The sequence below is a fragment of the Oncorhynchus mykiss genome, chromosome 12 (assembly GCF_013265735.2).
Source record: "Oncorhynchus mykiss isolate Arlee chromosome 12, USDA_OmykA_1.1, whole genome shotgun sequence".
Taxonomy (NCBI): domain Eukaryota; kingdom Metazoa; phylum Chordata; class Actinopteri; order Salmoniformes; family Salmonidae; genus Oncorhynchus; species Oncorhynchus mykiss.
In genome coordinates this window covers 98,962,740-98,971,812 of record NC_048576.1, presented here as the reverse complement: position 1 = coordinate 98,971,812, position 9,073 = coordinate 98,962,740, and positions in this window count along the sequence as shown.

Genomic DNA, 9,073 nt, shown 5'->3' with positions numbered 1-9,073 from the left:
TACCTAGTCAGTGTGCAGGGCTACCGGTACCTAGTCAGTGTGCAGGGCTACCGGTACCTAGTCAGTGTGCAGGGCTACCGGTACCTAGTCTTGTGCAGGGCTACCGGTACCTAGTCAGTGTGCAGGGCTAACCGTACCTAGTCAGTGTGCAGGGCTACCGGGACCCTACTAGTCAGTGTGCAGGGCTACCGGTACTAGTCAGTGTGGCAGGGCTACCGGTACCTAGTCAGTGTGCAGGGCTACCGGTACCTAGTCAGTGTGCAGGGCTACCGTACCTAGTCAGTGTGCAGGGCTACCGGTACCCAGTAGTACCCAGTGTGCAGGGCTACAGGTACCTAGTCAGTGTGCAGGGCTACAGGTACAGTGTGTGGGCTGTGGCTTGGGCAAAGTGGTTGGGGTTATATCCTTCCTGTTTGCCCTGTCCGCTGGTGTCCTCGGATGGGGCCACAGTGTCTCCTGACCCCTCCTGTCTCAGCCTCCAGTATTTATGCTGCAGTAGTTTATGTGTCGGGGGGCTAGGGTCAGTTTGTTATATCTGGAGTACTTCTCCTGTCATATTCAGTGTCCTGTGTGAATCTAAGTGTGCTCTCTCTAATTTTCTCTTTCTCTCTCTCTTTCTCTCTCTCGGAAGACCTGAGCCCTAGGACCATGCCTCAGGACTACCTGACATGATGACTCCTTGCTGTCCCCATTCCACCTGGCTGTGCTGCTGCTCCAGTTTTAACTGTTCTGCCTTATTATTATTGGACCATGCGGGTCATTTATGAACATTTGAACATCTTGGCCATGTTCTGTTATAATCTCCACCCGGCACAGCCAGAAGAGGACTGGCCACCCCACATAGCCTGATTCCTCTCTAGGTTTCTTCCTAGGTTTTGGCCTTTCTAGGGAGTTTTTCCTAGCCACCCTGCTTCAACACCTGCATTGCTTGCTGTTTGTGGTTTTAGGCTGTGTTTCTGTACAGCACTTTGAGATATCAGCTGATGTACGAAGGCTATATAAATACATTTGATTTGATTTGAGGTACCTAGTCAGTGTGCAGGGCTACCGGTACCTAGTCAGTGTGCAGGGCTACCGGTACCTAGTCAGTGTGCGGGGTACAGGTTAGTTGAGGTCATTTGTACATGTAGGTGGGGGTGAAGTGACTATGCATAGACAATAAACAGCAAGTAGCAGCAGTGTACAAAAGGGGGGGGGTCAATGTAAATTGTCCGGTGGCGATTTTATGAATTGTTCAGCAGTCTTATGGCTTGGGGGGTAGAAGCTGTTGAGGAGCCTCTTGGTCCTAGACTTGGTGCTCTGGTTCTGCTTGCCGTGCGGAGGCAGAGAGAACAGTCCATAACTTGGGTGATTGGAGTCTCTAACAATTTTATGGTCTTTCCTCTGACACCGCCTATTATATAGGTCCTGGATGGCAGGAAGCTTGGCCCCAGTGATGTACTGGGCCATATGCACTACCCTCTGTAGCGCCTTACGGTCAGATGCCGAGCAGTTGCCATAACAGGCGGTGATGCAACCTGTCAGGATGCTCTCGATGGTCCAGCTGTAGAACCTTTTGAGGATCTGAGGACCCATGCCAAATCTTTTCAGTCTCCTGAGGGGGAATAGGTTTTTGTCGTGCCCACTTCACGACTGTCTTGGTGTGTTTGGACCATGATATAGTTGGTGATGTGGACACCAATGAACTTGAAACTCTCAACCCGCTCCACTACAGCCCCGTCGATGTTAATGGGGGCCTGTTCGGCCTGCCTTTTCCTGTAGTCCACGATCAGCTCCTTAGTCTTGCTCACAGAGTGAGAGGTCGTTGTCCTGGCACCACACTGCCAGTTCTCTGACCTCCTCCATATAGGCCATCTCATCGTTGTCTGTGATCAGGCCTACCACTGTTGTGTCGTCAGTAAACTTAATGATGGTGTTGGATTTGTTTTTGGCTGCGCAGTTGTGGGTGAACAGGGAGTACAGGAGGGGACTAAGTACACACCCCTGAGAGGCCCCAGTGTTAAGGATCAGTGTGGCAGACGTGGGCACTATGGTGTTGAACGCTGAGCTGTAGTCAATGAACAGCATTCTCACATAGGTGTTCCTTTTGTACAGGTGAGAAATGGCAGTGTGGAGTGTGATTGAGATTGCATCATCTGTGGATCTGTTGGGCGGAATGCGAATCGAGTGGGTCTAGGGTGTCCGGGAGGATGCTGTTGATGTGAGCCATGACCAGCCTTTCAAAGCACTTCATGGCTACCGATGTGAGTGCCACGGGGCGGTAATCATTTAGGAAGGTTACCATTCGCTTCCTTGGGCACAGGGACTATGGTGTTCTGCTTGAAACATGTTTGTATTACAGACTCGGTCAGGGAGAGGTTGAAAATGTCAGGGAAGACACTTGCCAGTTGGTCCTCGCAAGTGAGGATGAGGTTAGGTAGAAACACTAGTGAGGATGAGGTAGAAACACTAGTGAGGATTAGGTTAGGTAGAAACACTAGTGAGGATGAGGTTAGGTAGAAACACCAGTGAGGATGAGGTAGAAACACTAGTGAGGATGAGGATGAGGTAGAAACACTAGTGAGGAGGAGGTAGAAACACTATTGGGGATGAGGTTAGGTAGAAACACTAGTGGGGATGAGGTTAGGTTGAAACACTAGTGGGGATGAGGTAGAAACACTATTGGGGATGAGGTTAGGTAGAAACACTAGTGGGGATGAGGTTGAAACACTAGTGGGGATGAGGTTGAAACACTAGTGGGGATGAGGTTAGGTAGAAATATGTCATTGTGTGTGTGTCTTCCCAATAGGTCATTGATGATCAATATTTTCCCAATAAGTCATTGTGTCTTCTTGTGTTGTTGTGATGTGAGAAGAACACTGAGAAGTCTTTCACCTTCCATTTAGACTCGTTCCTCCTCTCCACATCTCTTTTTTAAACACACAGCCTCTCTTCCCCCAGTCAATCTCACTATTGAGTGGGTCATTCTAGGTCTACAGAGTCTCTGATCCTTCTTGATGGAAGAAGAGTGGTCTCCTAGGTCAATCCCTGTTGCACGGAATGCTGGGTATAAATATGTGTGCCTTCAACGATGCACTCAACAACTCCCCTAAAGGCCATTGTGTGTCTTGTCTTCCTAGATTGTTATTGATGTGAGAGAAACCCAGATTTGAAAAATGACTTCCTTACTCAGCCAGGCCCATGACGTGATCTTCCTGACCTGGTTGGCGCCCCTTGGGTTTGTGCCGTGGGGGAGATCTTTGTGGGCTATACTCGCCTTGCCTCAGGATGGTAAGTTGGTGGTTGAAGATATCCTCTAGTGGTGTGGGAGCTTTGCTTTAGCAAAGTGGGTGGGGTTATATCCTGCCTGTTTGGCCCTGTCCGGGGGTATCGTCGGACAGGGCCACAGTGTCTCCTGACCCCTCCTGTCTCAGCCTCCAGTATTTATGCTGCAGTAGTTTATGTGTCGGGGGCTAGGGTCAGTCTGCTTTATCTGGAGTATTTCTTCTGTCTTATCCGGTGTCATGTGTGAATTTAAGTGTGCTCTCTCTAATTCTCTCTTTTTGTCTTTCTTTCTTTCTCTCTCTCGGAGGAGGACCTGAGCCCTAGGACCATGCCTCAGGACTACCTGGCCTGATGACTCCTTGCTGTCCCCAGTCCACCTGGTTGTGCTGCTGCTCCAGTTTCAACTGTTCTGCCTGCGACTATAAAACCCTGACCTGTTCACCGGACATGCTACCTGTCACAGACCTGCTGTTTTCAGGTCTTCTCTCTAGAGACAGCAGGAGTGGTAGAGATACTCTGAATGATCGGCTATGAAAAGATAACTGACATTACTCCTGAGGTGCTGACCTGTTGCACCCTCTACAACCACTGGATTATTATTATTTGACCATGCTGGTCATCTATGAACATTTGAACATCTTGGCCATGTTATGTTATAATCCTCCACCAGCACAGCCAGAAGAGGACTGGCCACCCACACATAGCCTGGTTCCTCTCTAGGTTTCTTCCTATGTTCCGGCCTTTCTAGGGAGTAATTTCTTAGCCACCCTGCTTCTACACTGCATTGCTTGCTGTTCTGGTTTTAGGACTGGGTGTCTGTACAGCACTTTGTGACATCAGCTGATTAAGAAGGGCTTCATAATGTATTTGATTGATTGGTTGATCACGGGCCAGGGAGCATATAGGCCATCCGGACTGTCCATCAATCACACTCTGTTCTGGGCGTGTCTTCTCCAACCTTGTCCAACCCCTTGACTGATCGTTTTGTGTCGGTTCTTCAAGCTTTGGAAACATAGCAAGTGGAACACACTCTGAAATGTTTCCTGTCCTTAGCTCAGGTTTTTAACCTGAGAAGAGAAACAATAAAACCTGTAATTTAGTGAACAGTCTTAAGTTTTGAATAGAAGTAGCCCCCCAGACACTCTGAAAAACAGAACACAAGTTGGTGTAATAGCTAGTTCTTCTACTTCCTTCTCATCTCTTCTCCTCAAGTGCCTATTCATTAACGGGTAAATAATGCATCTCCATGACGAACAAGTTTTATTGCGCTTAACGGTAGAATAGCTCTTCCCTAAAAAGACCTTCGAGCATTAAAAAAAAATAAAGCTTTTTCATGGTTCCATAGTTTATGGTTCCGTTTTTTATTACGCTTCAAGCCAAACTCTTTGGCAGTTTAAGTTGTTTATTTTTGTCCACTTCAAACACAGAAGTTGAAAAAGTTCCTTGAGGCTCAACGCTCTCTGCAACCACAGAAAGTACGAACGACGGAATACCCCGAATAGGCTACCAATCAAATAGTTGTCTGTGATTGTGATTAACATTGCTTGCCAGACATCCTCTGCAGCCCTGGTCCTGGAGGGCCGCAGGTACTTCATCTTTTCAGGGGTGTGAAGTACTTACAGTTCATTCAGAAGGTATTCAGACCCCTTCACTTTTTCCACATGTTGTTACGTTACAGCCTTATTCTACACACAAACACCCCATAATGACATCACAATACCCCAGAATGACATCACAATACCCCATAATGACATCACAATACCCAGAATGACATCACGATACCCCATAATGACATCACAATACCCCAGAATGACAAAGCAAAAACTGTTTTTTAGAAATTTTGGCAAATTTATTACAAATAAAAAATGGAAATATCACATTTACATGAGTATTCAGACCCTTTACTCAGTACTTTGTTGAAGCACCTTTGGCAGCGATTACAGCCTTGAGTCTTCTTGGGTATGACGCTACAAACTTCTCCCATTCTTCTCTGCAGATCCTCTCAAGCTCTTTAAATACCTCAAAGTACTACTTCAGTAGTTTTTGTTGTTACCTGCACTTTACTATTTATATTTTTGACAACTTTTACTTCACTACATTCCTAAAGAAAATAATGTACTTTTTACCCTGTACATTTTCCCTGACACTCAAAAGTACTCGTTACATTTTGAATGCTTAGCAGGACAGGAACATTTTCAAATTCATGCACTTATCAAGAGAACATCCCTGGTCATCCCTACTGCCTCTGATCTAGAGGACTCACGAAACACAAACGCTTAGTTTGTAAATTAAGTCTGAGTATTTACTTTTTCACGTTTGCGACAGTGTTAGAGGGAGTGATCTCATCTGTGTGTAAAGAAGTTAATATGTAATGCTGTCCCTCAGCATCCTCTCAGCATCCTCTCTCAGTAGGTTGGTATAGAAGTCAGTATATAATGCTGTCCCTCAGCATCCTCTCTCAGTAGGTTGGTATAGAAGTCAATATGTCATGCTGTCCCTCAGCATCCTCTCAGCATCCTCTCAGTAGGTTGGTATAGAAGTCATAAATAATGCTGTCCCTCAGCATCCTCTCAGCATCATTCTCAGTAGGTTGGTATAGAAGTCAGTATATAATCGCTGTCCCTCAGCATCTCTCTCAGTAGGTTGGTATAGAAGTCAATATGTCATGTCTGTCCCTCAGCATCCTCTTCAGCATCCTCTCAGCATCCTCTCAGTAGGTTGGTATAGAAGTCAATAAATAATGCTGTCCCTCAGCATCCTCTCATGCATCATCTCTCAGTAGGTTGGTATAGAAGTCAATATGTAATGCTGTCCCCTCAGCATTCCTCTCAGCATCCTATCTCAGTAGGTTGGTATAGAAGTCGTATATAATGCGGTCCCTCAGCATCCTCTCTCAGTAGGTTGGTATAGAAGTCAGTATGTAATGCTGTTCCCTCAGCATCCTCCAGCATCCTCTCTCAGTAGTGTTGGTATAGAAGTCAGTATGTAATATGCTGTCCCCAGGCATCCTCTCAGCATCCTCTCATCAGTATGTTGGTATAGAAGTCAGTATATAATGCTGTCCCTCAGCATCCTCTCTCAGTAGGTTGTATAGAAGTCAGTATATAATGCTGTCCCTCCAGCATCCTCTCTCAGTAGGTTTGTATAGAAGTCAGTATGTAATGCTGTCCCTCAGCATCCTCTCTCAATAGGTTGCTATAGAAGTCAATATGTAATGCTGTCCCTCAGCATCCTCTCAGCATCCTCTCTCAGTAGGTTGGTATAGAAGTCAGTATGTAATGCTGTCCCTCTCAGCATCCTCTCAGCATCCTCTCTCAGTAGGTTGGTATAGAAGTCAGTATATAATGCTGTCCCTCAGCATCCTCTCTCAGTAGGTTGGTATAGAAGTCAATATGTCATGCTGTCCCTCAGCATCCTCTCAGCATCCTCTCTCAGTAGGTTGGTATAGAAGTCAGTATATAATGCTGTCCCTCAGCATCCTCTCTCAGTAGGTTGGTATAGAAGTCAGTATGTAATGCTGTCCCTCAGCATCCTCTCAGCATCCTCTCTCAGTAGGTTGGTATAGAAGTCAATATGTAATGCTGTCCCTCAGCATCATCTCAGCATCCTCTCTCAGTAGGTTGGTATAGAAGTCAATATGTAATGCTGTCCCTCAGCATCCTCTCAGCATCCTCTTCTCAGTAGGTTTGTATAGAAGATCAGTATGTAATGCTGTCCTCAGCATCCTCTCTCAGTAGGTTGGTATAGAAGTCAGTAATGTAATGCTGTCCCTCAGCATCCTCTCAGTAGGTTTGTATAGAAGTCAGTATGTAATGCTGTCCCTCAGCATCCTCTCTCAGTAGGTTGGTATAGAAAGTCAGTATATAATGCTGTCCCTCAGCATCCTCTCTCAGTAGGTTGGTATATGAAGTCAGTATGTAATGCTGTCCCTCAGCATCCTCTCAGTAGGTTTGTATAGAAGTCAGTATGTAATGCTGTCCCTCAGCATCCTCTCAGCATCCTCTCTCAGTAGGTTGGTATAGAAGTCAGTATGTAAATGCTGTCCCTCAGCATCCTCTCAGCATCCTCTCAGTAGGTTGGTATAGAAGTCAGTATGTCATGCTGTCCCTCAGCATCATCTCTCAGTAGGTGGTATAGAAGTCAATAAATAATTGCTGTCCCTCAGCATCCTCTCAGCATCATCTCTCAGTAGGTTTGTATAGAAGTCGATACGTAATGCTGTCCCTCAGCATCCTCTCAGCATCCTCTCTCAGTAGGTTGGTATAGAAGTCAATATGTAATTCTGTCCCTCAGCATCCTCTCTCAGTAGGTTGGTATAGAATCAGTATATAATGCTGTCCCTCAGCATCCTCTCAGCATCCTCTCTCAGTAGGTTGGTATAGAAGTCAGTATGTAATGCTGTCCCTCAGCATCCTCTCAGCATCCTCTCTCAGTAGGTTGGTATAGAAGTCAATATGTAATGCTGTCCCTCAGCATCCTCTCAGCATCCTCTCTCAGTAGGTTGGTATAGAGTCAGTATGTAATGCTGTCCCTCAGCATCCTCTCAGCATCCTCTCTCAGTAGGTGTATTAGAAGTCCATTTGTCATGCTGTCCCCTCAGCACCTCTCAGCATCCTCTCTCAGTAGGTTGGTATAGAAGTCAATATGTCATGCTGTCCCTCAGCATCCTCTCAGCCTCCTCTCTCAGTAGGTTGGTATAGAAGTCAATAGTAATGCTGTCCCCTCAGCATCCTCTCAGCATCTCTCTCAGTAGGTTGGTATAGAAGTCAGTATATAATGCTGTCCCTCAGCATCCTTCAGCATCCTCTCATTAGGTTGGTATAGAAGTCAGTATATAATGCTGTCCCTCAGCATCCTCTCTCAGTAGGTTTGTATAGAAGTCAGTATATAATGCTGTCTCTCAGCATCCTCTCAGCATCCTCTCAGTAGGTTGGTATAGAAGTCAATATGTCATGCTGTCCCTCAGCATCTAGCTGTTTTGGTCTGTGACATCATCACAGCTATCACTGCTTGGCTCTGTTCTTCTCTGTTCTGCTCTGTTCTTCTCTGTTCTGTTCTACTCTGTTCTGTTCTTCTCTGTTCTGCTCTGTTCTTCTCTGTTCTGTTCTGCTCTGATCTGCTTTTGTTCTGTTCTGCTCTGTTCTGGTCTATTCTGTTCTGTTCTGCTCTGTTCTGTTCTTCTCTGTTCTGTTCTGCTATGTTCTGCTCTGTTCTGTTCTGCGTTGTTCTGTTCTTCTCTGTTCTGTTCTTCTCTGTTCTGTTCTGCTCTGTTCTGTTCTTCTCTGTTCTGTTCTGCTCTGATCTGCTTTTGTTCTGTTCTGCATTGTTCTGTTCTTCTCTGTTCTGTTCTGCTCTGCTCTGTTCTTCTCTGTTCTGCTCTGTTCTTCTCTGTTCTGTTCTACTCTGTTCTGTTCTTCTCTGTTCTGCTCTGTTCTTCTCTGTTCTGTTCTGCTCTGATCTGCTTTTGTTCTGTTCTGCTCTGTTCTGGTCTATTCTGTTCTGTTCTGCTCTGTTCTGTTCTTCTCTGTTCTGTTCTGCTATGTTCTGCTCTGTTCTGTTCTGCGTTGTTCTGTTCTTCTCTGTTCTGTTCTGCTCTGTTCTGTTCTGCGTTGTTCTGTTCTTCTCTGTTCTGTTCTTCTCTGTTATGTTCTGTTCAGCTCTGATCTGCGTTGTTCTGTTCTGTTGTCATCCCCTTCAGTTGTATCTGTAGGTTCTGATAGTTTCTCCTAATGTTATCCTCCAAACAGAAAACATCAGTGTCTGCTGATATTAGTCTTCCTGTGGTCGAGCAGAGAAAGAGACCAAAAGT